This window comes from Ranitomeya variabilis, chromosome 6 (genome assembly GCF_051348905.1).
Source record: "Ranitomeya variabilis isolate aRanVar5 chromosome 6, aRanVar5.hap1, whole genome shotgun sequence".
Lineage (NCBI taxonomy): Eukaryota > Metazoa > Chordata > Amphibia > Anura > Dendrobatidae > Ranitomeya > Ranitomeya variabilis.
Window position 1 is genome coordinate 352,059,084 of NC_135237.1, and position 27,787 is coordinate 352,086,870.

General features: G+C 41.8%; 1 protein-coding gene across 4 annotated transcripts in view; it reads right to left on the minus strand.

The window, feature by feature from the left end:
* The window catches only part of ATXN1 (ataxin 1), a 393,158-nt gene extending 380,597 nt beyond the window's left edge, over positions 1-12,561 (minus strand). The window contains exon 1 of one of the 4 annotated variants that reach the window (XM_077269930.1): positions 12,215-12,561. The gene's annotated coding sequence lies outside the window, so the exon portion shown is untranslated. Of the gene's footprint in view, positions 1-10,246; positions 10,558-12,020; positions 12,151-12,214 lie in introns of those variants that run through there. The other 3 variants (XM_077269931.1, XM_077269933.1, XM_077269932.1) reach the window with 3 other exon arrangements.
* Between the last annotated feature and the right edge of the window lie 15,226 nt (positions 12,562-27,787).

Consider the following 27,787-nt stretch of genomic DNA (forward strand, 5'->3'; position numbering starts at 1 on the left):
CTTTCTTTGTCAGAAAAAAAATACAAAATATATTGCTTGGAAATTCGGACACATGTTGTCAGAAGTTTATAGACTAAAAGAACAATTTACATTTTACTTAAAAATATACCTATAAAGAGAAAAATCAGACAAACTGAACATTTTGCAGTGGTCTCTTAATTTTTGCTAGATATATATATATATATATATATGTGTATATATATATATATATATATATATATATATATATATATATATATATACACACAAACTTTTTTTACATTATCTGGGGGCATTGAACTCAATGTTCTCTGTAAGTTTCTGGCCATATTCCAATTAGTTGTGTCCATTCTAGCTCAATACACTTGTATTGAGCAAGGACGTGCACGTCTAGTGGGCCCATGAGCGTATATATGGAAATCGCATTCTTGTGGTGAGAATCCTCACACTGCTCAGTGCACAGGCTGTGAGGATTCACAAGTCTGCAGTCACACAGAGTGACTACAGACTTGCACCTTAAGGCCAGATAAGCACTTTTTCAGTACAGAGTCAAAAATAACTTACAGCTTTAATGAACAATTTGACCTATCACTTTTAGTTCACATAAGCCCTATTTTTTTACGATCACGTAGCTACCTTATGTCGTCAGCCTGTCCTTGTCATTTATCACTAGATTTGTGGACATTCTTTAAATTCTCATGCTCAGGAAACCTTCCTGACCCTCCTCACCCTGTTTTCTTTCCTCCCTTATCATCATACATGTCTTTTCCCCCTTTTACTCCTTTTACCATGTCTCCTGTGCTGGCATATTCATTATTTATCACATACAACTACAAGTTCTTTGTATTATAGACACATTTTTAGACAATTTAGAGATATTTTCTCCAATGTATTTACCATAAATATTCTTTTATTTACTGTTAAAAAGGAAAAAACATTTTTCCATAAAGATACACTAGTTGTGTCTTTTTCAGTCCCATACAATATGTCACTTTAATTGCTGTCATGTCAACAAATAGGACACATCTCCACCTAATCTTATGTGTTTTGTCGTGACGAGGAAAGTAGAATACTGTGTAGGAATTTCCATTCTCATGTTAACATCTCGCACATGATGAAAGACTTTGCGCTACAAGGCTGTTTTGAGTTCTGTAAGTTTTCGCTCAAATCAAAAGAAAATAATATTACGGTAATTCAAAATTATGTTTCATTGAATTGATTTGATAGAGAAAAATAATCGTGAAGAAAAAAAGAAATATGGATCCTCAAAACTTACAACCAGAAGTGAACTACAGTAGGAAAGCCACTATAATGTATAACTTAGTTTTGGTCAAAGTACAACTAAAGTATGAAGGTGATAAAGTCATAAACATACTACACCTTTAATGGAGAGAACACCAACTCAGAACCTTAGGTAACCTACATACTGTAATAATTCATTTTGTACTCCTAGAACCTGCAGGCACATAACCTTTGGTCCCATAAGTTCTGCCTAGTGCAGTAGTCTGTCACCAAATTTCACAATGCAAACTATATACATTATTAAACAGAATCTGTGATGTTGGTGATCTTACTTTGAAAATCCATGATAGAATGACTATATAATCCTTTATGAAAGTTAACAGATTCCTGCTTTAGAACGTCAGTTAAAGTCCTGGGCAGGGGTCCGCATGTGTAGATGGGGCTCAGGGGCTGATTTCCTTCCACTTTCAGCTGATGACAGCTATATTACATTCGGTCTCTAACAGCCATTGACTGAGCGTAGAGTAAACTGGGTTCCAGTTGCGGCTGTTAACCATTTAGTTGCTGCTGTCAATCTCTGACAGTGGTCCTTAAATGGAATGGGCGTAGATGCTAATGCATAACTGCTCCCATTGGCCCCCGATACATCATTACGAAGGACCGATAAGTTGCCATAGGACTGCTGAAGGTCCATGTCACTGCCATCATGGTACTACTATGAGGGCTCGCTCCCATTTGCGATGAAATTGGACGAACTTAATCCGATTAAAAATCGGATTGCATTCGTACCAATTTAATCCTATGCTTCTGTTCTCAATAATGTTTTTTTCCTGCTCCAATCTGATCGCAATCGGACTGTAAAAAAAAGTAGCATGCTGTGATTGCATGCCAAATTCGCACGCACCCATATAAGTCTATGGGTGTGTTAAACATCACACTGCACTCAGCTATCTCCTGAGTGCAGAGCGATTCCCACAGGCAACAGAGATGAGAAATTACTTTCTCCATCTCATCCGCAGCTGTGCTCAAATCCTGTCATGCGAGAGGATCGGAGCACAGAGCATTGACACTCGGCCCCCGATCGCAGCAGAGCAGAGCCGAGTGTCAGTAGCATATCGCATCTGATCACATCCGATCCTCTCACATCGGTCGAGATACACTCGTGTTACTCCGGTCTGGCACTGAGCTTCAGAGAAGACCATGAATTTTACTATATACTATTTATTTTTACTGTATTTTACAATACTGTTTTATTGCAGTTTATAGTATTAGCAATCAAACCACCGATGGTTCAAGTCCCTTAAGGGGACTAGAAAATATTGTAAAAAATAAAATTAAATGACATTTTTAAAAATATTAAAAAACATAATAATTCAGATCCCCTCCTTTTCCTCAGTTAAAAGAAAGGAAAAAATGAATACATTTTTTGTCACTTCAACTTCCTAGAAAAATAATATTGATAAAAATGCAATATATAGTTGGCAAGTAAAAACATCATCTCACTATGCAATGTTACGAATCTCGGAGAAACAAAACGCAAAAAAAATGTTTTACAAAATTCAGAATTTTTTAAATCACTTAAATACAAAAAAATTGATGTAAGCCTGGTATTGCCATAATCGAAACGACCTGGACAATCATGGTTCCAGGTCATTTTTACCGCAAGATGAATGCCCTAAAAACAAAACCCTCAATAAGCAATGGTGTAATTTTTTTCACTATTTCATCTGACTTTTTACTGTTTTTCAGTATGTTGAATGGCAAAATAAGTGGTGTATTTCCAAAGTACAGCTTGTCCAGCAAAAAAAAAAGCCCTCGTACATCAATGTCAATGGAAAAATAAAAAAGTTATGCTCTTGAAAGAAGATGAGAAAAAATCAAAAGTGCAAAAATGAAAAATTCCCTTGTCTTTAAAGGGTTAAACATGCTTTCCTTTTATTTAGTATAATTAACAGTTCCTCAGTGTCCCTCCTCATTGCTACTCAGTGCAAGCGGCAGCTATCAGTCAAGGTGGGCGGTGGGGAGGAGAAAAAATGTTCCTCCAATTGTTCTTGTCATAAAAATATGAGGTTGCCACCAAAGGCAGCAGTCCCCTTTGATCTAATGAACCAGACCTTAAACATACATTACATACCTTCACTTTTTACAGATTGCCATTTTATTGTAACCTTTGTAGTAAGAGAATGTTACTCTTTAAGATAACAGAATAGTGGCACCACTGCTTATACAGTATATCATTCTCGAGCTTTACTTTTTCCATATAAAAGGACATTTTTTTCACATGGACGTTGTTGTTAAAGGAGAGATTGACCCTGAACAATATGGCAAATGCCTTTAATGTACTAAAGGCTCCCATACACATTAGACTAATGTCTGGCCCGCAGATCTCAGTGGATTCGGCCAACAGTCTAATGTGTATGAGAGCGCCGGCCAACTGATCGTCAGTGGAGATGTTAAATGGGCACTTCTGATTTTGGACTGCTGATCACATTGTCTCCCGGAAATAAGCAGCCACCAGATATTTCTTGCGACTGTTTTCTCATAGAGAAAACATGAGCACTCGGCCAAATGAGCACTCTTGGGTATGGGAGATCCGACTGAGATGGCTGTCCACCAAACGATCAGCTGAAACAGGATAATGTGTATGGCTAGCTTAAAGCACCACTCCAGCATGTTTTTCTTCCCGGACCCTAGTCTTATACTTACTAGCTGCCATCTTCAGCTCTTCCTAGCACCGTTCCAGTACCACCATCTTGTAACTGCACTGCAACTTCTCTCTCAATGTAAGTCTATGAGCTTCTTGTTCTCGTCACATTCTGGTTCTCATAAACTTACATTGAGAAGTGACTTCTGGATCACCCAGCAAACACTGGAGAGATCTGCAGGTCACAAACTGCTGGAGATCGACAGGAGCAGCACCGATAACAGATGAAGATGACAACTAAGTATAAGACTAGGGACAAGGAAATTACATTAGTAGCACCACTCCAGTGCTACAATAAAAAAAGCCCAGGAGCGGTGCTTTAAGTCTAATACCATAAAGTACAATGGGGCCAAACAATTTCCTGACTATTTTTTTAGTATGCAGCATCACCTTAGTTCGAGGGCAAGTCTGAAGAGGAGCACCAGTGAAAATGATTTAGGTTCTGAATTAAGGGAAGGGGTTGTCTTCAACCTCCTTATTTAAATGCTGACCTGCCATTGATGAATCTTATAAGTTTGCAGTGAAAAGATTACATTACAGAACACACATTTAAATGAATGAGTAATCATGTAACAGCATGTAATAAAGAGGAAACTACATATTGCAGCAAGTGTTTGCTCTGGCTAATTGAGGAAGGTCTTAAGCAAGGGAAACCATCTCAAAGACATCCATATGTGCTTGTAGTTATATAGGAGTTGTAAGCTGCACTTTAAATAAGGATGTGTGTCACTGTCATTAAATTGTCACTGTTGTCTGTTTAAACAAAATATTGAAGTACTTAATTTACCTAAAATGATGTTTTCAACCCCAAAATTTAGTCTAAAGTGCAATCAAGTAGGTATTTCCCTTATGTTTGTAGCTTCGTTTAGTCTTTGTTTATTGCCTGTTGTCAAGCGTAATCCATCCTTAAGCAGAGACACAGATTACAGGAAATGTGATAAATAGTTGTCTACACTTCTATTCTCCTCTCGGTCAAAAAGAAGATGTGGGCTTTCAGTTTGTTGCCAGAATGCTATCAGGCAATGGTAAGAGCAATCAATGTTGGGAGATGATGGAATGTCAGCTTCAGCACCTATAATGCTGGCAGAATGCTGATAAAGATTAACCGACCACTCAAAGGGAATAAGATGAGAAATATTACAGAAGTAATGACTTCTTGCCTTATTGGTGCTACTATAGTCCTACTAAATGTTTCACTTTATATATAAAAACATACTTTTAATTTGAAAATATCATTTATAGACTAAATTTCTTTTCAGAAATGTCTCTGTTTTCTTGTCTTGCAGAGCAGCGGCTGATTTTGTTGTCGATGGCGAACGATTCCTCTTTGGCTCTTATCGACCAGATTTATTCCAGACAAAGCAGCTATCAAAGTCATCTACATATGTGTATAGTGGTAAATAGTCGGAGGAGCATATTTGGTGCGGACAAAATGCCACTGCGTTCCCCTACATGTCTGTTCCACAATATTATATCTCAGTGATGTAATTGTGTCAAATTAAAAATTCCCCTTCCTAAGAAATTCTTGCAGAAGTATAAACATGTATAGAATTGATAAGAAATGTATTAGATCATTTAGGCATATCACATCCTAAATAGAATGTCTTCATGATTTTTTTTTTTCCTGTTTGTTTGCATTTTCTGAGTGGACAGTAACTGATTTTTTTGACTGTACTGAATGCAGTGGATGATGTGACATGCTGCGAAATATGTCTACGACTGAACTGGAATTTGACCTTCTTTGGGCTATTTTAGCAAAACTAAAACAAAGTGAAACCAAGGAGCGAGCGTTTACAAAGATACTTTAGATGGATATTGATGGCAGTGTCAAACTACTTACATAAGAGGTTAAACTTTAGAATAATATATATTTTTTAAAAATTCATAAAAATAAAAGTCTAGCAATCTACCAAAATGGAACTTTATATTACTGTGCAAAAAAAACAGCAGCACTGACATGCATAGTGTGTGCAACATGTGCAGTGCTGGGCCTGATGGATAAGTGATACCAGTGGGCAAGTGGAATAAGAATACTTCCTAAAGTTTTATATACTGTATATACTAACATATATACAGTATATATATATATATATATATATATATATATATATATATATAGAACTGTGCTGTGTGATAATACATACTGTGCCTACTACTATAACATAGCCGATATTACATATACATTATTAAAATTCCATACGGCATTTGTTACAAAGGAATATGCTTTTTATATCTATTTTATGTTTTTTTAATTTAAGCCAAATACTCAGGTTTTCTTTTCTTACTGTTATATATGCCCCTGCACCTGACTGCAGGCTATGCTGTGTCTTTCAGTGCAGCAAAGTCATCAGACCTATTACTTTCTTTCTATATTTTCACTGAATATGCAGATAAATGCTGCTGTAAATGCTTCATTGTACACACGCAGTGTAGGATTATATAAACAGATTTGTCTTCCCATCTCTCTTGCATTACAGTTAGTGTAGTTATGTAATAGTCTTCTGATTGCTTATAATTTCTTCTAAGAGTCAACAATATTGAGGAATATATTTTAAATCTAAAAAATTTATACATAAATTATTTTTTCAAGATTATAGTCAATATACATTTAGCCGAAAATAAATGATGTGCTAGAGTTAGCGTTTTACTACTGAAAATGTGTCAGCTGACTTCTGAATTACCAGAAACTATCATCTGTGTTCTGCTTGAAAGAGGCCAATAGTCTAACGACACTTATTAGTTGTCATTATTCGAATAGAAAAATGGCATATTAAATTCAACAGAACAAAAGTATAATGCTGTTGCTGGTAGGCCTACACATGAGCCAAATCCACCAAAGACTACATGTATATGGAGGGAACCCCCTGATGAAGCATCTTGTGCGAAACGCTCATTGAGAGAGGTAAAAATCTGGACTACTTTCTATTAGCACTTGGCCTTTTGCCTTTTATTTGTTTAACTCTGGATTTGTCTTTTCTACTATATAGGCTTCATGTTTACAGCTGACTGACCCTATCTATATTGCTAATATAGTGCATTGATTCCGGTTGATATTTTTATGCAGACATATACACAAGTCTATGTATTAGTTTGGCTTATACTATGAATTCCATGCTTCCAGATCATGTTATAAACTTTCATATCTGCAAGCTTGCTTAGGGTTTGACATCAAGTGTGTATACATTTTGTATTAACTATATTGTTGTTCAGAGGAATATATACCACTTGATTCTCAGGGATCTATGATGTTCCATAGTTCCCTTTGTGAGGGTTCATTTTTTTTATCATACTTTTATAAATGGTCTTGTCTTTTTATTGAAATCATCATCATCAATTAATTACTCTACTTTTTCACAATATTTAATTATTCTTTTCAAACTCATGGTTATTCAGTTTCGGGTTACCTGCATTGTCTATTTGCGTTATCCTCATTGGACATGGTTAAGGTGAGATATGGACGCAACTGTCAGAGTAACCCCCTTGGCCATCCACTGAAAAATAAATATTTTGTCCCCCTAACTTATGATAAAAATACCTAGAAATGTTAGTCCATGAATAGGATTCTGCCATCATTCTGCAATTATTACAAGGGCCCCATTCACAGGTAGCATAAATACTACGAATAGAATAATGAACTTGCTAAATCTCACAACATGTTCAACATTGCAGGGGAAAGTCACAGATCCACCCTATTGAATTTTTTTTTCTTCTGACAACCGATCACATATGGGTATATTGTCAGGAAGTGAAATAAATCTTAGCTAGACGATATATTAGTGTCCTCTGCCGTCCAAGCTTAGAAAGCTAGTAACATATTCTAAGAATATGATTATATGTCCACAACAATAATTGGGAATTTTTGCTGTAATTAAAATAAAAGATGTCTGATTTTGTTTCATTACTATTTCAGAATGTACAGGTAACATTTCCAGTCCTGATCCTCTTCTCTAGTGTGCACTGTTTGACAGCCACTCAGCAGCAGTGAAGAAAATAGGCCTTTTAGTTATCAGCTACTGCGTGCAGCCTGCAAAATGTGTACAATCATCTGATCAAACCTATTGTAATCTAAAAGTGACATAAAGGGAAAAAATCAGATATTTGTCGTATATAATTAAGTATAATATTATTCTAGATATTTTTTTCCACAGTTTTTGCTAAAGCTATTATTCCGATAAAGTTAAGACATAAGTATGATATGGGGGAACATATATGCTATGTGTGTGTGTGAGTACTTATGTGCGTGCTTGTGTGCTCGTACTCATTTATGTGTGTGTATGTGTGTGTTTGTGCTTGTGTTTATATGTGAGTGTGTGCTTACATGTATGTGTGCTTGTGTGTGTACTCATTTATGTTTCTGTGTGCTTGTGTGTGTATACATGTGTGTGTGCACTTATGTGTGTGTGCTTGTGTGTACTCATTTGTGTGTGTGCGCATGTGGGTATGCTTGTGTGTATTTGTGTGTGTTTGTGCACTTACATGTATGTGCTTGTGTGTACTCATTTATGTTTGTGTGCATGTGTGTGTATGATTGTGTTCACTTACATGTGTGATTGTTTGTATACTTATTTATGTGTATGTGTATGTGTGTTTGTGTTATGTGTATATGTGCTTGCCTTTACGTGTGTGTGCGTGAACTTATTTATGTTTGTGTGAATGTGTGTGCGCTTGAGTATACATATGCGTGTGTGCACTTATGTGTGTGTGCTTGTGTGTACTCATTTATGTATGTAATTGTATGTATATGTGCGTCTGTGCACCTATATGTGTATGCTTTTGCACTTGCATATGTGTATATGTGCACGTGTGTGCACTCATGTGTATATGTGTGTGATTGTGTACTCATTTGTGTGTATGCATGTGTGTGTGCTTGTGTGTATATGTGTGTGTGTGTTCATTTATGTGTGTATGCATGTGTGTGCTTCTGTGTATATGTTTGTATGTGCACTTATGGTGTGCCCTCATTTATGTGTGTGTGTGTGGGTATATGTGTGTGTGTGCACTTATGTGTGTTTTTATGTGTATATATGTGTGTGCACTTACGTGTGTGTGCTTGTGGGTGTGCATTTTTGTGTGTGCGCTTACGTGTGTGTACTCATTTATGTTTGTGTGCATGTGTGTGTTCATGTGTGTGTATCTATGTATGTGTCAGCAGCAAATGCAACATGATTTTGCAACGAAAAACCCTATTGTAATATATTTTTTCTAAAAGATACTAAAATGTTGCCCCTAATTGTAGCTTTTACACAAGATGAAGGCCGGCATTTTATTCTCTAGTTATAATTCAGATAACATTTTTCTGCTGGTATTAGCGTTCACATACACACAAAAGAGGCCTTGTCTACCGTTACGAAATTGGAGTAATATTGGAATTTGCATGAAGTCCTATGAAGCAACCAACATTGTGATATCACAGCTAAATGGGCATTTTAGCCATTGCTAAACATATCTTTGAAGAGTTCTAAGAACTCGGCCTTTGGCTGGTCTATAGCAGAGTCCTGTAGTTTCCTCACTTTGTAAATGGCGTTTATTATCTCACCGGATAAAGTACTATGTCCACGGATACTATTTATCACATGATCGCTTCATTAGCACATGCAGCTTGCAGCATATCTTCGTGAATGTACAGACACATAATGTTTGCTGCATCCCCTTGTGGGGAAAGACCGAGAGGCACAAAAAATGGATTTCTTGAATAATGCAACGTGTGATCGTGATAGTCGGCCTAGATATACTACATGTGTAAGCCGGCCATCAGCACTAGGCCTTAGTGCCCTCGGTCCGAGTATCAGACACCAGGAGATGTAGAGTTAACTGTTGATTTGATTCACGCTGAAAGAGGTCACTGGGCAGGACTGACAGATTTTCCTCAGCTTGCATCAAATCGCGGCGGACCCCGGTTTCATTTCTAGGAACGGGTTCATATATATGTGTACTCCTATTTCTTTGTAGAAGGATTTGGGCCCACTCCACGGAAAAGCCTGTTTCCTGGGAAACGGTGGAAACCCCCCATAGTGCAAGCAATGACACTGTGATATGAACAAGGCTTAGCAGCTTTCAAGGCGGCTACAATTAAACTGTCTGTACCGCTTGTTCAGAGATGATTAGAATACACGTAAGTAGGGCGATTTATTTTATAAGGCAGATATAATAATGAGGGTAAAATTCTTACACCGAAACGCCTCACATTGTGCAAACATGGATGGAAATGACTTTTAGACTGCACAGATGAACAACGGGTAAAATGAATGGATATTACAGGTGGGATATTTAACCCATTGCAACCAGAATGACAAGAAGCCCAAGACAAGAAAATGAAATTACCTTGACAGTAGGCTATATATAAAGACACTTGTCTTTGCACAAGTCTTTAGTCCATGGCTGACACAAACCTTTAGGGCTTCAGAATGTGCTTGACAACTTCATCCACACTCTTGTGTCATGCAATCTGCTCATTCTCTTACACGTCTGTCCTTGCCATAGCTAGGCAGCATTTCCCTTAGCAGAGCTTTCCCCAAGGCCCTGTCTCCTTTCACACACACCGCATCCTCCTCCCAGCTACGCCTGACTCACTGTACTCACCCACTGGGAGGAGGGAGCTTTACACTACACTACACACAGCTCTTTCACTATGCTTACTCACTGAGCTTCACGTACATGCTACACAGACAGTTGTAAGACCAGACCAATGAGAAGACCATCATTCTTCACTCTGGATACAAACCCATGGTCTAGGGCGATAAAGACGCTTGCCCAGTTCCGAGTCACCCACTCTTGCTTTTTCAGTGCACTACCATTATGTATTGGTCACATCCTATTAAACGTAGTACATAGTGACATATGTATCATAGTCTTAGTAACTAATAATAAGTTATAAGGTTTCCTTATATATCTATTATCATTACAACAATACATTTATGTCACATTTACTTCTCTTTACTATTGATACAAAACTATAAAATAACTAACTCCCTCCATCTCCTCTGCCCCTTAACACCTTCCGATTGTAAATTCTTAAAATTAAGTTTGAAGGTTTTTTTTTCTATTTTAATATGATTACTTATAATTTTTTATGTCTTTAGCAGTTTTATGATACTATTGGATGAATAATAATTAAAGGCCAGTAACTCCGTGTCTGAATGATTGAGTGGGTCCGTACTGTTCTCCAGGAGGGCCCGGTGGAAGCCTTTAATGCGTAGCCTAGCTTAGTGGGGTGGAGCAGAGAGAATTTAAAGTGCTCAAGGCTGGCCTTTTTATCTACTGGAGGCATTAGGCCCTAACTTTAAAACCAGGACTTAGACTTCAGATCTCAAACAAAGTGGTGTCTACCCCACCTCCCATATATAATAAATGTGAACTATAGGAAAATCCTAACAGTAATAAAGATTTGGGCCTACAGGCATGGAGTGAACTAGAAAATACTTTTTTTTGCTAACAGCTTGTGATATCACTTTAGTATATCTAAAACAAACTTGTTCTTCACTCCTAGGGTCTAGTTTTGGCCGAGATCTCACGTAAAGCATAAGTAGAATATTTACCGACTTCCTAAATATAAGGCCAGGTGCAGACTACATGTCTGTTTCTCTTTCTGAATTAATAAATGACCAGCAATGACTTCAGTGACCATGAAGAATGAAATGATAGAAATGACATGAGAGCTGTAGCTGACTGCCCCCCCAGTAATGAGGTACCAGGTGGTCTCTGTACAAGAGCAGACTGATAGATCAGACAGCAGGAGGAGGGGATTGACAGAGGTGACATAAACGTGAAGTCTCTTCTCTCGTACACATTCACACGTAGGTTCTCCCCTTGCAGACTTTTTTCGGCACCCCATAGGGGAAGTGGTGACTACACCGATCTCTTCCCTACTACTAGTAATGTTAACCGCTGTAACTCCACACAACACTACAGACAGCTATTGTGCAGGAAGGGTTAATGTACACTGTCAAGGCCCATCACATCCACAAAAAGAATACTCACCCTTGTCTAATCCACCGAGTTTATTCTCCGACCCTTATTGAGAACAATTATTAACCGATCTATGACACCAAGAGTGAAAAATCAAAAAAAATATAAAAGAGAGAGAATACGCTTGTACCTCCAGATGATTACAGTTTGCTGCTGCTTCTTTTTCGAGGCTTGCAAAGCAGGAACGGAAAGCCCAGCTTATGGTCGCTTAGGTTGTACTGTATATAAATATCCACAGGAATACGTGTGCATGTATAGAAGCGTCTTGTCTGGCGATATTTCCACATTCGACAAAGAAGAGCAAAGAGGAAAAAATGGACTTACTGTAAAGTGCGGTAGAGAGGTTGTTGGTTGAAGAGGGTGTCTGAGCTGCTGCCTCTTTTTTTTTTTTGTTACTCTACCCCCCCCCTCGCAGTAAGACAGGTCTTGTATGTCTCCTCTACTGTAGTAGAAATGATGTCTGCAGTACAGCTCTCTCTCTCCAGTATGTAAATGTGTAATAGAAGCCAAATATGGAGCAGTTGGCTGCCTCTGCAACAGCTCAAGGATCCTACTTCATGCAAAAGGGAGGAAGGTGGGGGGGAGTGTGTGGAGGCAAGGCAACACACTGGCAGACAGCCAAGGCAGCCACACAGATTATTGCATACGCACAACAGAGCTGGGGCGGTCTCACTTAACCCTTGCTATCGCGCTCTACACTAACCTGACATGCAAAAAAAATATTCCATGCCTTGTTGCACCGTCTTAAAGGGGAGATGCAGGAGTTAAATATTGCATTCTTTAATAGTGAAGAAAGTAGGAAGCGTAAATGCAAAGTAACTTTGAAAGTGTGTGATTTGATTTCGACAGGGTGTGTGCTTCTGTTGGAAAAAAGAAAGGGGTGGAGGAGAGTTATGGAGTAGGAATTGTAAGGGAAAGCCAAGCTCAATGTCCACAGGGATGAATAGTGCGGACTTGCATGTCAACGTCATTTAGGAAATAGCAGCGAGGTTAACATTTTTTGAGGCCAATGAGATCAGACAAGATATGGCACAATTAACAAAGCTACTTGCACAAAGCATTGTTTAAATACACAGTTATCTCTAATGAAGAAAGTTATGTGACTCACCTGCTATGCTGCTCCTTATATTTATTATGCTTACTTATATAGCGCCATCATATTCCACAGCACTTTACAGGCAATATCGGCACTGTCCCGGTTGGGGCTCACAATCTAAATTCCCTATCAGTATGTTTTTGGCGTGTGGGGATCAAACTAGTGAACTTGGAGAAAGCCAACGCAAAAACTTTTTGCAGATGTTGTCCTTGGTGGGATTTGAACCACTGAGCCAACATTGGCATACAGGTAATATTCTTGTGTTCAATTCTTATTAATATGACCATTGATGTTGCAATACTGGTTGGTAAGTATTAGCTCGCCTGGGCAGCACACATAAGATGACCACAATTTGAAGAGATGCTTCACATACATGTGCAGATGTCCTCTTTCTACAACCTCACAGCAGCACTCACCTGTTTCACCATCCTGACATTATGCTAGAAATATCAGTCATTTTTTTCATTAAAACCAATGATGTGTTTCGAAGAAGTATGTTTACCTAGCTATTAAGTGGAAATTAATAGGTGAAAATATACACATGATTTGTATTGATTTGTTCTCAGTTAGACTACTTGGCAGCCATCTGGATACTAACACTTAGGAAAGGAAACTGCCCTGGAAGTATAAATAGTACTTGTGACCCCAGAGAAGAAAAAAATGAATTTGACCTTTCCCCTGGTGTGATGTAAAGGTGTTATATTAAGACGAGGAAGAAAGTATGACTGAGTGATTTCTTCATGACACCCTCACGGTAGACGGCAGCTCACTCCAGTCCGAGCGTCACATTAGTGCAGATTGAATGGCGTTCAATGTGTCTGCTCCCTTGTATTCTGCTTTTGTATTGATTTGCAATGTAAGGATATCTTGGCCCTTCTGGGATATTGGAGAGTAAACACAGGGAAATTTATGTACAACTTTCTGGCTAAGCATTGATCCTGGCCTGCGCTATTTTACAAGCATATTTCAAGACTCCTGTGCTCCTGGCTTGTAGGCGTCTAGATAGTACTGCCATTTGGGAAATAAAATAGCTAAAAAGCATTGTGCTGAGATGCATGCCAATCACATAGTCTGCTGCAGATTAATTTTTTTTAACTAGGTACAGATATTCCCCTTCCCCATCAAGTAGAGTCGCATAGTTTTGTGTATTTCCTTGGCTCTCTTCCTTTATGACATCATCAGAAGTGCTTTACTCTCTCCCTCCTCCCCCCTCCCCTAACAATAGTCAGGGTTGTACATTGTCTTAGCCTGTCAGCTGACAGCTTGTCAGTAAGCCACAGCTTGCAGCGTGAAACTGTTGCTGATTCAGTGGGAGAGCTGTGCAGCCAATGACGTTCCCGCTGCCCTAAGTCAGTCCACTCCCATCCTTGTCAGTCAGGGACGGCTCTGTGCACAACATCTAGTATGAATGATGAAATGGTGTTCTGTGCAAAAATAAACTATATCTATAGACTATCAGGAAACTCATAGCAAAGCAAAGCTCGAGGCAAGGTGTTGCATCAGACATACAAGCAAAGCAGAGTGGATTAGATAAGAATGTTACCAATATTTAGGCATAGAAAGAAAATGTTCATAGAGTAAGTTATAGTGAAACTTCACTTTTAGAAACGAAGCAGATCAGCAAAATTTGAATTTGCTTGAAAATTTCTAGGAAATTTGATTTATTACTATCTGGGAATTAAATACCCTATATTATGATCTGGGGTTTGGAGAGAGACCCCAGAGCATATTAAGCGTAAGATGTGAAAAAAACAACTTATACGGTACTCACCTTCCCGCTCACGTCTTCATCCCCTTTGCTCCTCATCATCACCTGTTTGTTCCTCGACGCAACTTCTTGTCACTGCCGTGAGCACTGAATCCCCGAGCTTCCTCACTCTAGGCCACAACTCTGAGGAGGCTCAGAACGGTTCTGCACAAGCACTAACAAGGTCACAATTTCAGCGCTTGCAGGGAAGATAAGAAGATTTGTAAAGGTTCGAAGGAGGTGAGCGATAAGGTGAGTATAAGTACTTTTGTTTTGTTTGTTTTTTTAAAAAACCTTTTGGTTTAGAAAAATAATAGCCTGTGGCTGCCAACTTGCTGAATCCACATGAAATTGAATTAAAACAAAATCAGCATTTTCATGAATCTGCAATTTTGTAATATTCCTATAGAATTCAAATCAGCTCAAGTATATTCGCTAATCTCTATTCACTTCTGTACCAAATTTGTAAATTCAACTTTTCATATTTTCAAGTCTGATGATGACAATTAGAGATGATCAAATCTTTTGAAACTCGAATTTGCACCATTTCATTAATTTTTCCAAAAAAAATCAATTTGTAGCAAAATGATTGGTGGTGAATCACAATACTACAAAGACTCTAATTGGTCTGGAAAGATGTGTGTAATACTCTGAGAATTGTACAAGTACAGCCTTGGTAATGTCAAATTGACCTCACCATAGAGTATGGCAACCCAGTAATAACCAACAACCTTTTGAATATCACACCACACTGACAGACTGTTAATGCATTGGTAAAGTAAAAAACAGGCAAACATTTTTTACCTCTTAGCTACGTAAGATCAGGAAGATCGTTTTTTGAAGAACTTTGACTCAACAGTAGCCAATAGTCAGCGTGCTCATCACTACTAGTAACTCACTTGAGCACCAGTGTGCTCGGGATGCTCGTTACCTGGTGAGTATTTTTTGAATGTTTGAGTTGGAGCTCAAGTCCCCACCACGCATGTTTGGCACTTTTTAGACAGCCAAGGAACATGTGGAGATTACCTAACAGTCACGGTAATGCCATAGCCATATTGGTAGTGGCATTACTGTGATTGGCTGACCGCATAGCATCATCAGGCGTTTAGCTCATCACACTGTACCCTGGAAACATGCAGAGCAGGAAGAGGTGCTGCTGAAAGAAGTACAGAATTGTAGCTGCGTATTAGCCAGTGATTCAACCACATTTATATTTCTTACAAGTACAACAACAGCCCTCCTTAGGTCTAATTATAACCAATAGTAATACTGCTGTTAGCAGCACAGGGAGAGATTGTGCTGAAGGGATAGTGTAGGACAGGATAGGGTGAATTGCATGTCCTGTATGCTGCAGCCTAAAAATCATACCAAAACCTCTCCTCAGGGCTAATAATATTCTTTATGCTGTTAATCCTGCAAATTTCTGAGCAGAGAAATATTATAACCATTTTTACAATGACAGTTGTGCGTCAAAAGCATATAGCCAGACTTGGTTGAATCTTAATAGCATTGCTATATTGATACTGCCGTCTAACACATCCATCTGAAGTGGGCAAATTGTCCTGGCATTGTAATACTGAAATTTTTTTCAGCAGTGAAATTTTTAGGGCATTTATTGTGCTAGAGTTGTGCCTCAAAACACCCCCCAAAAATTGTTTGGTTACAAATAGCATTGCTATATTGATACTACAATCTTAAATGTCCATCTAAAGTGGGCAAATTTGTCTGGCATTGTAATATTGCAATTTTTTCAGCAGTGAAATGTTATATGGCATTTATCGTGCTAGAGTTGTGCCTTTAAACACCAAGAAAATTGTTAGGTTACAAATAGCATTGCTATATTGATAATGCAGATTTATACATCCATCTGAAGAGGGCACATTTTTCTGGCATTGAAATACTGCAACATTTTCTCAACAGGGATATATCATACATAATTTAAAATGGGCAAGGCGTGTGGTAAGGGATGGGAAAGTGGACATGAAGCTGATGGTGAGCACAGAGTCCGAAGCCATGGCTAAGGTGAAACCGTACCTGCTGAGGTAGCACAAGAAACAAACACATAATGCCAATCTAGCTTCCTTTCCCACTTTGTAAGGGGGTGCAGAACACCACTCTTGAAGCTATACCAGTGTGAAAAAGTTTTTAGATGGACAGCAGATAATGGTTCCAGTCCCTATTCCAGCACCACCCTGTTTTACACATTGTCCAGTCTCAGTAGCCTTGATTCTGGACCACATAATCCTAACCCTGATCCTCCTTCCTCCCACCAGTCAGTTTGCCTCGCCTCAGAGCCACCACCAGGTTCCTGCCATTGTCACACACAACCATGCCTGGCTAGAGGTTCAGCGGTGTCAGCCACAGATCTGCCTGCTCTTTCAGAGCTTTCCACAAGTCTTCAGCATTGTGCGGTTTGTCACCTAAGCAGATTAGCCTCAGCACAGCCTGTTGTTGCTTGGATTTGGCAGTGCTGCAGTGCTTTTAGTTTGGGACTGATGTGCCCATCTCAGAGATGGAGGCTGAAGAGGAGGAGGAGTTGCAGGAGCTGTAGACTGTGGGGGCAACCCTTATTGACGTAGGGGCTGCAACCCTTGGCATCAGGAGGATGTGTTCCATCAAAAAGGTCTGAATGGGTAACGGCTTCCACTATGTTAACCCAGTGTGCCATCAGCGATATGTACCGTCCCTGGCCACAAGCACTTGTTCATGTGTCCATGGTTAGGTGGACTTTCCCATTAACTGCATTGTTGAGGGCACAGGTAATATTGTGGGACATGTGCTTGTGTAATGCTGGGACAGCACAGCAGGAGAAATAGTGCGGCTGGGGACCGAGTCCCTTGGGACGGCTGCCGCCATCAGGTTGCGGAAAGATTCTGTCTCCACGAGCCTAAAAGACAACATTTCCAGTGCAAGCAGACAAGAAATGTGTGAATTTAGTACTGTGGCCTGTGGGGTGTTGGTTGCTTATTTCTGCTTGCATTCCAATGACTGGGGTATGGACAACTGAAGGTTGCGCTGGGTCAAGGATGTGGACGTGCTTGATGATGGTGCTATTTGAGTGTGGGCAATAGCAGGTGCAGGGCAGGAGGCATCTTCGCATGCACCGTGGACAGGGAATTGGCTTTCACGCACAACAGTGAAAGAAGCAGTGGTGTCACCCGCAGACTCTGTTCCTGAAGCCTGGGGTTGGGCCCACAAAGTCGGGTGCTTTGATGCCATGTGCCTGATCATGCTGGTGGTGGTAAGGCTGGTAGTTTTGCTACACCTGCTGATGCTGGCATGACAGGTGTTGAAAATGGCCTGTTTGGGGTTATCAACAGAGTCTTTAAAAAATAAACAAACTCTGGAAGACCTAACAGCTGGACTGGCAACTTCCGTTATGTTGGTGTTACGGGGAACGGTTGCCCGCATTCTGTCTGCAGCCACCACACTGCTTCTTCCTGCCTGAAGGGGTGCTACGCCTACCTCCCCCTGTGTGCTGCTGTCCTCACTCTCTATATGTCCTTCTGCCAGACTGGATCAGTTACTATATCATCCACTACCTCATCTTCCACTTCCGCATCCTGGTCCTCCTCCTGACTTTCTGGCAATTGTGTCTCATCATCGTCCACCTCTTGTGACTGTGGCTGCTCAACTATTTGGTCATGACTACATGGAATCTCATCTTGCCCCGCTTCAAGTGGACCGGGCGAGAGGGCCAAATCTATAAATGGAAAAGGGAACAGCTCTCTGGAGTGTCCGAGTGTGGGATCAGTTGTCTCAGGGCATTCAGCATGGTGGGAGGAAGGAGAATTGGGGTGAGTAATATGCGGTCCAGATTCATGGCTACTCAGACTTGACCTTGTGGAAGACAGGGTGCTGGTGGTGGCCAAGTAACTGGAAGTATTATTCGCTATCCAACCAACAACCTTTTTCACACAGCTCTGGCTTCAATAGTGTTGTCTTGCTGCGGTCCCCTAGGAATTCGGACACTAAGGTCCAATTACCCTATTGTAGGGTAATGTAGTTGTCTTTACATTGATCATGAACTGGCACTTTAGTATGATGTAATAGGTGGCTATAGTGATTCACTCTGGTACAATTTATACCCTTATTTTATCTCCATAGTGCAACACTTTGTATTTGGTGCACCTATACCTTATATTCAAATAGCTCTGTGTTGTGAATTCGGCTTTTGGGTTCCCTCCGGTGGTAGTAGGTGGTAATACAGTTGTCCCTGGGTGGCAGTCCTTGTCAGGTGTGTCTGCTGATTGCAGCTCTGACTGGGGTATTTAGGTGTGCAGGATTCATTAGTCCTTGCCAGTTGTCAATTGTTGTTGGGAGGTGTAGGACCTCTGCCTGGTTCCTCCTGCCTTTCTGCCAAATCAGCAAAGATAAGTGTCTGGTTTTTTTCCCTATGGCACACATGCTGTGTGCTTCACAATTCAGTGCTATTATTTGTGTTTTCTTGTCCAGCTTAAATTGTGTCAGTATTTTCTCAGTCTTGTTGGATTCTCTGGAGTGGCAGATATACATTCCATGTCTTTAGTTAGATTGTGGAACTTTTTGTATTATCTGCTGTGGATATTTTTGGAAGGGTTTTAATACTGACCGCCTAGTAATCTGTCCTTTCCATTCCTATTTAGCTAGAGTGGCCTCTTTTGCTAAATCCTGTTTTCTACCTGCGTGTGTCTATTCTTCTCCTACTCACAGTCATTATTTGTGGGGGCCGGCCTATCCTTTGGGGGTCTGCTCTGAGGCAAGATAGCATTCCTATTTCCATCTATAGGGGTATTTAGTCCTCCGGCTGTGTCGAGGTGGCCCATAATGAGTTAAATGCATCTCAGAAGAAGGGAAGAAAGGTGTTGAGCCATTTTTTTTCTGCAGTCTGTTCTGTCTTTTCTTCCCTCTTTATTTATGGGTGGCTGAGGAGTCTTGTGCCAGCATGGATGTTCAGGAATTAGCTTCTCGTGTAGACCAGCTTGCTGCTAGGGTACAGGGTATTTCTGATTATATTGTTCAGACTCCTGCTTTAGAGCCGAAGATTCCTACCCCTGATTTGTTTCTTGGTGATAGGTTCAAATTTTTGGGTTTTAAAAACAATTGTAAACTGTTTTTTGCTCTGAGACCGCGATCCTCCGGTGATTCCATTCAGCAGGTTAAAATTGTCATCTCCCTGCTGCGTGGCGATCCACAGGATTGGGCATTTTCCCAGGAATCTGGGAATCCGGCCTTGCTTAATGTAGATTCCTTTTTTCAGGCTTTAGGATTATTATATGATGAACCTAATTCTGTGGATCAAGCGGAGAACACGTTGTTGGCCCTGTCTCAGGGTCAAGAGGCGGCAGAATTGTATTGTCAGAAATTTAGAAAATGGTCTGTGTTGACTAAATGGAATGATGATGCTTTGGCGGCAATTTTCAGAAAGGGTCTTTCTGAATACGTTAAAGATGTTATGGTGGGGTTTCCCACGCCTTCCGGTCTGAGTGATTCTATGTCTCTGGCCATTCAGATTGATCGGCGCTTGCGGGAGCGTCAAACTGTGCACGCTGTGGCGTCGCCCTTAGAGCAAAGTCCTGAGCCAATGCAGTGTGATAGGATTTTGTCTAGAACGGAACGACAAGGATTCAGACGTCAGAATAGGTTGTGTTATTATTGTGGCGACGCTTCTCATGTCATTTCAGTCTGCCCTAAGCGGACAAAAAGGATCGCTAGTTCATTTACTATCAGTACTGTACAACCTAAATTTCTGTTATCGGTGTCCTTGATGTGCTCATTGTCATCATTTTCTGTCATGGCGTTTGTGGATTCAGGTGCCGCCTTGAACTTAATGGATTTTGAGTTTGCCAGGCGTTGTGGTTTTCCCTTGCAGCCTTTGCAGAACCCTATTCCTTTAAGGGGGATTGATGCTACACCTTTGGCTAAAAATAAGCCCCAGTTTTGGACACAGGTGACCATGCACATGGCACCAGCCCATCAGGAAGATTGTCGATTTCTGGTGTTGCATAATTTGCATGATGTTATCGTGCTGGGTTTCCCGTGGTTGCAGGTACATAATCCTGTATTGGATTGGAAATCTATGTCTGTGACTAGTTGGGGTTGTCAGGGGGTTCATAATGATGTTCCTTTGATGTCAATCTCCTCTTCTTCCTCTTCTGAAATTCCAGAGTTTTTGTCTGATTTTCAGGATGTATTCGATGAGCCCAAGTCCAGTTCCCTTCCACCGCACAGGGACTGTGATTGTGCGATTGACTTGATTCCAGGCAATAAGTTTCCTAATGGCCGACTTTTCAACCTGTCTGTGCCTGAACATACCGCCATGCGGAGTTATGTTAAGGAGTCTTTGAAGAAAGGGCATATTCGGCCATCTTCTTCACCGTTGGGAGCAGGTTTTTTTTTTGTTGCTAAGAGGGATGGCTCCTTGAGACTTTGTATTGATTATCGCCTCTTGAATAAGATCACGGTCAAGTTTCAATACCCTTTACCTTTGCTTTCCGATTTGTTTGCTAGGATTAAGGGGGCTAGTTGGTTTACGAAGATTGACCTTCGGGGGGCATATAATCTTGTTCGTATTAAGCAGGGTGATGAATGGAAAACTGTGTTTAATACGCCCGAAGGCCATTTTGAATACCTTGTGATGCCATTCGGGCTCACTAACGTTCCATCTGTTTTTCAATCCTTCATGCATGATATCTTCCGGACTTATATTGATAAATTTTTGATTGTATATTTGGACGATATTTTGATTTTTTCCGATGATTGGAAGTCTCATGTGGAACAGGTCAGGATGGTATTTCAGATCCTTCGTGACAATGCTTTGTTTGTGAAGGGGTCTAAGTGTCTCTTTGGGGTGCAGAAGGTTTCTTTTTTGGGCTTTATTTTTTCTCCCTCATCTATGGAGATGGATCCGGTTAAGGTTCAGGCCATTCATGATTGGATTCAACCCACATCCGTGAAGAGCCTTCAGAAATTTTTGGGTTTTGCAAATTTTTATCGCCGGTTCATTGCTAACTAGGGTTGAGCGACTTTCATTTTTTTAAGATCGAGTCGGGTTTTGCAAAACCCGACTTTGTCCAAAGTCGAGTCGAGTGCAGTCGGCCGATTATCGCGAAAAGTCGGGGATCGACCGAAACATGAAACCCAATGCAAGTCAATGGGGAAGCATAGTCGGCAGTGAGTGGAGGCCAGGAAAACACCTACAGTGCCCATTTTAATGCCAAAAACATCCATTCTTGTTTCTGAAGCTTGTCAATCTTAATTAACTTTATAATAATAGTTGGGCATTGGAAATTGGGGGTCATTTGGCAAAAGTTGTGGGGGGTAGGGCTGGTTCAAGGTTTTAGTGGGCCCAGGAAACGTGGACTACGTCACGGCGGTGGAGCAGGGAGAGGTAAGTATTTCAACGTTGCAAGTGCTGTGATCCTGAGCAAGCAGTGGGGGCCCACTCATTCGCATTGGCACTGGCACAGGGCCCCTCAAAGTACAGCGGTGTGTTTGCTCGGCGGGGGCGCCTCCCACCGGCAGCGACACTTTTGCGTACTCTGAGGGGCCCTGTGCCTGTGACGTCGCCAACGAGTATGCCCCCTACCTGTTAAAGAAACCTGCACTTTCATCTGCACCTTCCTCTTTGTCCCTGTGGAAGGTGGTATAGTATGCGGGAAGCGGAACCTGACATTCAGCAGGGTCAGATTGTGGCTGTGTAGCGTGCAAGGGGAATGTAGTGGTCTGGGTCAAAGTACCAGCAGACTCATGTAGCACCGGCTGGGCAATGGGCAGGATGAGGAGGAAACACTGATATAGGGCCAAATAATAAAGTGGGCTAAATGCAATTCAAAATTGGTAACAGGACTAACCAGGCAGCATTGCTTAGTTCAGTGGAGGACAACTGTAATGAGAGGCAGACACAGTTAGTAGGCCCAAATAATAAAGTGGGCAAAATAAAGTTCAAAATTGGTAACAGGAGTAAACAGGCGGCACTGCTTTGTTCAGTGGAGGAGAACACCTTTGAGCGGCAGACACCGTTAGTAGGCCCAACCCAATTAGTAGGCCCTATGCAGTTTAATATTACAAATGAAGGCCGAAAGCCTGAAGATTAAAGGTCAGGAAAATAACACAGGACAACACCAAGGTGCGGCACACACCGTTAGTAGGCCCCAACCACCAAATTTTTAAAAAACAGCACTTAATGAGAGCCAGAAGGTTGAAGCTCAGATTTATACAGTGGAGGACAACACCAGGGAGCGGCAGACACCGTTAGTAGGCCTCAACCACCAAATTTTTTTTAAAAAGCACTTAATGAGAGCCAGAAGGTTGAAGCTCAGATTTATACAGTGGAGGACAACACCAGGGAGCGGCAGACACCGTTAGTAGGCCCCAACCACCAAATTTTTAAAAAACAGCACTTATTGAGAGCCAGAAGGTTGAAGCTCAGATTTATACAGTGGAGGACAATACCAGGGAGTGGCAGACACCGTTAGTAGGCCCCAACCACCAAACTTTTTTTTTTAAAAAAAGCACTTAATGAGAGCCAGAAGGTTGAAGCTCAGATTTATACAGTGGAGGACAACACCAGGGAGCGGCAGACACCGTTAGTATGCCCCAACCACCAATTTTTTTTTTAAAAAGCACTTAATGAGAGCCAGAAGGTTGAAGCTCAGATTTATACAGTGGAGGACAACACCAGGGAGCGGCAGACACCGTTAGTAGGCCCCAACCACCAAATTTTTTTTGAAAAAGCACTTAATGAGAGCCAGAAGGTTGAAGCCCAGATTTATACAGTGGAGGACAACACCAGGGAGCGGCAGACACCGTTAGTAGGCCCCAACCACCAAATTTTTTTTAAAAAGCACTTAATGAGAGCCAGAAGGTTGAAGCTAAGATTTATACAGTGGAGGACAACACCAGGGAGTGGCAGACACCGTTAGTAGGCCCTAACCACCAATTTTTTTTTAAAAAGCACTTAATGAGAGCTAGAAGGTTGAAACTCAGATTTATACAGTGGAGGACAACACCAGGGAGCGGCAGACACCGTTAGTAGGCCCCAACCACCAATTTTTTTTTTTTTAAAAAGCACTTAATGAGAGCCAGAAGGTTGAAGCTCAGATTTATACAGTGGAGGACAATTTGAATTAGGGACTGCAGACAGACTTAGTAGGCTGTCCGCTGTGGACCATGCATCCACCACATTAACCCATTGCGCCGTAATGGACACGTAACCTTCCGTGGCCATGCCAACAGGTCCATGCGTCTGTTGTCAGGTGCACCTTTGTACTCACAGATTGCCAGAGTGCATGGACAATGCGGTCTTTTACATGCTGGTGGAGGGTTGGGATGGCTTTTCTCGCAAAAGAAGTGTCGACTGGTTAGCTTGTAGCATGGTACAGCGTAGTCCATCATGGTTTTATTAATATTAAATAAAATATATAAATAGGCTCTATGAACTTTTAAATAGGTTCCAGGGGTACACGGGCAGCATTGGTGTGGGCAGCGGAGGAGGATTGCAAGGAGGGACCGCAGACAGGCTTACTAGGCCTAAAATAACTAAAAATAGGCTCTATGCAGTTTTAAATAGGTTACATGGGTACACAGGCAGCATTGTTGTGGTCAGTGGAGGAGGATTGCAAGGAGGGACCGCAGACAGGCTTACTAGGCCTAAAATAAATAAAAATAGGCTCAAGGCACTTAGAGTTATCTCGCAGGGTTACACAGGCAGCATTGTTGTGGTCAGTGGAGGAGGATTGCAAGGAGGGACTGCAGACAGGCTTACTAGGCCTAAAATAAATAAAAATAGGCTCAAGGCACTTAGAGTTATCTCGCAGGGGTACACAGGCAGCATTGTTGTGGTCAGTGGAGGAGGATTGCAAGGAGGGACCGCAGACAGGCTTACTAGGCCTAAAATAAATAAAAATAGGCTCTATGCAGTTTTAAATAGGTTACATGGGTACACAGGCAGCATTGTTGTGGTCAGTGGAGGAGGATTGCAAGGAGGGACCGCAGACAGGCTTACTAGGCCTAAAATAAATAAAAATAGGCTCTATGCAGTTTTAAATAGGTTACATGGGTACACAGGCAGCATTGTTGTGGTCAGTGGAGGAGGATTGCAAGGAGGGACCACAGACAGGCTTACTAGGCCTAAAATAACTAAAAATAGGCTCAAGGCACTTAGAGTTATCTCGCAGGGGTACACAGGCAGCATTGTTGTGGTCAGTGGAGGAGGATTGCAAGGAGGGACCGCAGACAGGCTTACTAGGCCTAAAATAAATAAAAATAGGCTCAAGTTACTTAGAGTTATCTCGCAGGGGTACACAGGCAGCATTGTTGTGGTCAGTGGAGGAGGATTGCAAGGAGGGACCGCAGACAGGCTTACTAGGCCTAAAATAAATAAAAATAGGCTCAAGGCACTTAGAGTTATCTCGCAGGGGTACACAGGCAGCATTGTTGTGGTCAGTGAAGGAGGATTGCAAGGAGGGACCGCAGACAGGCTTACTAGGCCTAAAATAAATAAAAATAGGCTCAAGGCACTTAGAGTTATCTTGCAGGGGTACACAGGCAGCATTGTTGTGGTCAGTGGAGGAGGATTGCAAGGAGGGACCGCAGACAGGCTTACTAGGCCTAAAATAAATAAAAATAGGCTATATGCAGTTTTAAATAGGCTACATGGGTACACAGGCAGCATTGTTGTGGTCAGTGGAGGAGGATTGCAAGGAGGGACCGCAGACAGGCTTACTAGGCCTAAAATAACTAAAAATAGGCTCAAGGCACTTAGAGTTATCTCGCAGGGGTACACAGGCAGCATTGGTGTGGTCAGCGGAGGACGATTGCAAGGAGTGTCTGACACAGGTAGTACTCACAAAAAATAAATAGATGTTAATGTCTCGCAAAACAACAACAACAAAAAAAGTGTGGCATACTTAGGTACAGGGGTGGGCTCATCTGCTGAGTTTCTGACATAGTAATTTGGCAGTAAGTATTTACTGGTGTCAATATAGGACACTGACCCAGACTACTTTAACTAGCATCATAGATGTCAACAAATTGGTATTGTCAGTGCCAGGCATTGAATGATGTCAGCGCATAGACTAAACATTGGTGGAGCTGTGAGAGATAATTTTGCACGTGGTAGAGCACAGTTTGAGCTGGGGGGGTGAACTCTCTTGTGGCCGGCGGTACCGTCCCAGGGCCCCTCATGTTGCAACGGTGTGTCTGACGTTGGGTGCGCGCTACCACCACCAGAGACACTTTATTGTACTATGAGGGACCCAGTGGCAGTGCCGTCGACCAAAAGCGGGCACACCCACCTCCTCAGACAAACGGCACTCTAATGGGTGCTTGCGCCAAGTGGCGAGACCACGGCCCCGTGGGGGGAGTTTTCCCATTGAGGGAGGTGTAAACATGTTGTATGCTGGACAAACAGCTGCTGCAAATTAAGAGATTGGAACATTAAGTAAGACAAGTGCACAAGCAAGACCTTTTTATAGGAAAAATAGGTGTCAGCCGGGAAAGGTGGGGCAAAATAATTTGAAATCCAGGAGTGGTTCATTTTAATGAAGGTTAGATCATCCACATTTTGGGTAGCCAGACGAGTCCTTTTTTCGGTTAATATTGAACCAGCAGCACTGAATACTCTTTCTGATAGCACACTAGCTGCTGGGCAAGCAAGCTCCTGCAATGCATATTCTGCCAATTCAGGCCAGGTGTCTAATTTGGATGCCCAGTAATCAAATGGGAATGACGGTTGAGGGAGAACATCGATAAGGGATGAAAAATAGTTAGTAACCATACTGGACAAATGTTGTCTCCTGTCTAGTGTTGAGCATTCCGATACCGCAAGTATCGGGTATCGGCCGATACTTGCGGGTATCGGAATTCCGATACCGAGATCCGATACTTTTGTGGTATCGGGTATCGGTATCGAAACAACATTAATGTGTAAAATACAACATTAATGTGTAAAATAAAGAATTAAAATAAAAAATATTGCTATACTCACCTCTCCGACGCAGCCTGGACCTCACCGAGGGAACCGGCAGCGTTGTTTGCTTAAAATGCGCGCGTTTCCTGCCTCCCGCGACGTCACGGCTTCTGATTGGTCGCGTGCCGCCCATGTGGCCGCGACGCGACCAATCACAGCAAGCCATGACGTAATTTTGAGGTCCTGGAAGCTTAATTCTAGGCATTCAGGATTTTAAAATTACGTTCCGGCTTGTGATTGGTCGCGTCGCGGTCACATGGGCGACGCGACCAATCACAAGCCATGACGTCACGGGAGGCAGGACACGCGCGCATTTTAAAATTACGTCACGGCTTGTGATTGGTTGCGTGCCGCCCATGTGGCCGCGACGCGACCAATCACAGCAAGCCGTGATGTAATTTCAGGTCCTGAATGCCTATTTCTGCATTCAGGACCTGAAATTACGTCACGGCTTGCTGTGATTGGTCGCGTCGCGGCCACATGGGCGGCACGCAACCAATCACAAGCCGTGACGTAATTTTAAAAATGCGCGCGTCTCCTGCCTCCCGTGACGTCACGGCTTGTGATTGGTCGCGTCGCCCATGTGACCGCGACGCGACCAATCACAAGCCGGAACGTAATTTTAAAATCCTGAATGCCTAGAATTAGGCTTCCAGGACCTCAAAATTACGTCACGGCTTGCTGTGATTGGTCGCGTCGCGGCCACATGGGCGGCACGCGACCAATCAGAAGCCGTGACGTCGCGGGAGGCAGGAAACGCGCGCATTTTAAGCAAACAACGCTGCCGGTTCCCTCGGTGAGGTCCAGGCTGCGTCGGAGAGGTGAGTATAGCAATATTTTTTATTTTAATTCTTTATTTTACACATTAATATGGATCCCAGGGCCTGAAGGAGAGTTTCCTCTCCTTCAGACCCTGGGAACCATCAGGAATACCGTCCGATACATGAGTCCCATTGACTTGTATTGGTATCGGGTATCGGTATCGGATTAGATCCGATACTTTGCCGGTATCGGCCGATACTTTCCGATACCGATACTTTCAAGTATCGGACGGTATCGCTCAACACTACTCCTGTCACTTTGAATAGATGCTGCAGTACCTGT